Source organism: Bactrocera tryoni, chromosome 1 (genome assembly GCF_016617805.1).
Source record: "Bactrocera tryoni isolate S06 chromosome 1, CSIRO_BtryS06_freeze2, whole genome shotgun sequence".
In the NCBI taxonomy this organism is placed as follows: Eukaryota; Metazoa; Arthropoda; class Insecta; order Diptera; family Tephritidae; genus Bactrocera; species Bactrocera tryoni.
Genome location: NC_052499.1, coordinates 77966783 through 77970200, shown reverse-complemented (window position 1 = coordinate 77970200; position 3418 = coordinate 77966783). Strand labels below are relative to the sequence as shown.

Here is a 3418-nt window from a genome sequence, read left to right as displayed (position 1 = left end):
AGTCAAATACAATATTGATTGTGTCCACTCGAATTTGTCGGTTTTTCTTCCTTAAATAGGACTTTCATCTTAATTGACTTTGGATGGGCGGTTTTAAATGAGTCCAAATTGGGGCAAAGTGATTTTTGTTTTTTTTTTCGCTAATTGAAAATAAAAAGTGAAGTCGGATTTAAACTTTCTAAGGCATAAAATCTCCTCTTTCTTTTGACTGGAGCTTAGTATTGTCTCAATTTAATTTTCCGAATTGTTGTTGCTACCAAAAGTCATCGGTGCCTAACCATCAGCTGGAAAATGTTATCTTACTTTATCTGTCCTGAAATCATCACCTCACACCAAGAAGCGTACGTCTCAAATCGTTAACAAAGCTTTGCTTCCCAAGGAAGGAGCTCAGATTGTATACTTTTAATTTTTAATTATGCAAGGATATCAACCGCGGGGTGGGCAGAGAAGAAAAAATTCGCCATTTGCCTCTTTCTTTTGCGAGGCCATGTCAGAATGTACTCCAATTTCTCTTGCTCGAAAACTTCCAATAGGTATGGAGAGTTTGGTACGTGGTTCTGCGAATCCTGCATCAATTCCAGCCGTTGGAATACCACTTGATTGTGCTATCCCAAAGCAGTAGATCGAGAGTGGAATTATTCCATGCAGCTTTACTGCTGAGGGTAACTTTGAACTTTCTAGTTGGGTATACCCTTTTGGCAATGCTGATACTAGACAGAAGAGCCAGTGATAGTTCAACACTTAGGGCTTTCATTTGCTGGGACGAGATTACCTTTCTTCTAACAAAGCCTTCAGCTGTTATTTGAAGCAGTGTATGTTTGGCTGCTTGATTTACTTGTATTACTAGGTGAAGCGATGCAAACTCATCCTAACTTCAAGTCCTTCAGTTCGACACATACAAATTGTGCCCTTGGCTTGCAGCTTTAGTAGCTGTGACTATGGTCGGATCCACCTGCTGCTTCCACCGAAGAGTGGAATCCAGCGTAAGACCAAGATGATTGACTACATTAGTCATCTCCAAATCACTGCCGCCAAGGATAAGTTCCTGTGGCCGGGCAGGGCCTGCCGCCTTTGCTTCCGTTGTCTACCCATGGCTTCTTTAGCGCATTCGTTGAATTTTTGTGCGCTTAACTATATCCATTTCACCGTAGAGCGAAGCAGTTCATGATTTCAACACTTCTCTTGAATGTCTCAAGTGGTTTTTCATCTCGGTTCGTCATCGTCCATATAATTATCTATGTCGTATAATATGATGGAATAATAAGAGACTTATAGAGCTTAATTTTTGTTCGTCAAAAAACGGATCTGCTCTCAACTGCTTACCCATCACATCCCAGGTTCTTGTGTTCTTTGTATTGGAATTACATTTTTACATGACGGATCCCAAACCCAACGGCACAAGCTCAGCTGAGGAAAAGGTTTTATTGATCACGTGGGTAAAGGGAGTCGATAACTCCAAGACAGACGCTCATCCGCACGTTCTGGTGGACAGACAAGGCCACCTTGTTGAACAATTAAGTTAATTTCATCGGAGTGGCCCCGTCAAGGCTCCCTCTCCTCCGCCATGACCTCCTGATGGACAGGTGGAACTATCTTGTTGAGCACTGAAACCGATTACTACGAAGTGGTCCATCAACGCTCCCTCTCTCTTCGTTATGCCCCTGAGCTGAACACGGTATGGTTACCGCATCTCACTCAAAGTTTCTCATCTTGCCCAGGCTACTGAGCGCGAACGTAGGTGTAAGGTTTGAGTATGGTAGCTCAATTATAACTCGATCCAGAGTATTTTTTAATGAGTTCGTCTCCTAAAATGATCAGTATGAACTTATAATTATTAAAAAATGACAGTTGTGACAAGCATTTAGTAACAGTAGCAGTTCCTCGACAAGAACTCCCGTAATTCTTCATGTGTTTCTGCATACACAGAACTTTGGAGATTTTGATAAAGATGGTATTAAGACACATAAAATGTCAATATGAGAAAAATAGAAAGTCTCGCCCAAATAACAACCCTTCGGATTTTACAATCCATCCACTGAAGCGTTAATAAAGTTCTCAATTCATTTAGATAAGATTTTTAATCGCATTTGATTTTTGCACACCAAATTAACACCATCGCGATTACGATGAATCCCTTTAGACATACCAGCTCCGCAAAACCATAACCACCCAATCATCGGCTATTACACACACACATGTTTCTACTTAAAAAATAGTTAAATTTCGCCAAAGTACGAGTATAAAACCAATGTGATACGAATAAACGACGAGTAAACGCGAAATTCGTTAGCCTCTACAAAAGCCTAGTAATCGGATGTGGCAATCACGGGCGTCATGTCGGGCGTTCGTCATTTGCGTGTGCCACGTGGCGCTATCACAGGCGCGGTCGTGTTGTTGGGACGTTTTGTATTAGCTCGATCATTCATCAAGATAAATGTCAGTGCGACATTGTAACCGATGCTGCCGAAGTTACCAGCGCCTTTCGTTGCTCATTTCGTTATATGCTTGTGCGAGTGAGAATTTTCTGCTTTTGCGAAGAAGGTGCGTGCGCTTAAATGTCCGCTTTGCTCTTTTTTGTCGTTGCCAAACATATCAATGTCACTCAAATGAAAGAATTCTCAAATTGAATGCAAAGAATTAAATACTGATTACCAAAATGAAAAGGATATTTACTCACTTGACATTGTTGCCGCTGATGATGCTGGTTGTTGCAAGAAAGAAAGCAATGGAGAAGAATGATATTATGTTATATTTGATTGATACTTATTTCGGAGTTTCATTGTGTTTCGGTTGGTAAGGGGAGTACACACGTGCAGGTTTTGGTTTTTACACGTGAGAATTATTTATAGGGAATGGAGGTGTCGTCAGATAATGATGAGAATTTTTATAAGAATACATAAACTAATAAGAAATTAGTGAAGAAATTTGTATAACGTTTCTATATTTTCAGTTGATAAGGTTTTGCTTTGCTAGAGACACCTCTTAACAAAACTGTGACGATAGGTAAACTAAGCTTGAGTCAACTTGCGGTAATGGGCCCACTTTAGGGTATTATGGCTAAATTAGCACAAAGTTTCGTTTAAGTAATGGTGAAGGTATCCGAGCTTCCCACTGAAACTAATTAGATTCAGTCAACTTAAGCTTTTATGTAGATATTGCAATAAATATAACTTCAACGCAAATTTCGAATTTTAATTTTACAGATCTTTCGTTATGGTCATTAAATTTGTACACACCTCCGAGTGCCGACATTGAGCTGACAAGCCGAGAAACTTTTATCGCTACAAATTATTCTGCAACAACTTAGAATAACTTCATATTTACATATTCCGCTGATACTTTTTTGTTTACTTCATATTAATAGTCGCGGTATTTGTTGTTGTTGCTTGTTATTTTTGCATTATTTGTTTATTGACAT

The 3418-nt window shown here is 39.5% G+C and overlaps 1 long non-coding RNA gene across 2 annotated transcripts in view; it reads right to left on the bottom strand.

The window, feature by feature from the left end:
* Window positions 1-372: 372 nt before the first annotated feature.
* Window positions 373-3418, bottom strand: part of LOC120780821 — a 3517-nt gene continuing 471 nt past the window's right edge. The window contains exons 3-5 of one of the 2 annotated variants that reach the window (XR_005705952.1): window positions 2678-2701; window positions 1324-1805; window positions 373-1235 (exon numbers count right to left, since the gene is read on the bottom strand). This is a non-coding gene — a long non-coding RNA (uncharacterized LOC120780821). Of the gene's footprint in view, window positions 1236-1323; window positions 2702-3418 lie in introns of both variants that reach the window. The other variant, XR_005705951.1, reaches the window with a different exon arrangement.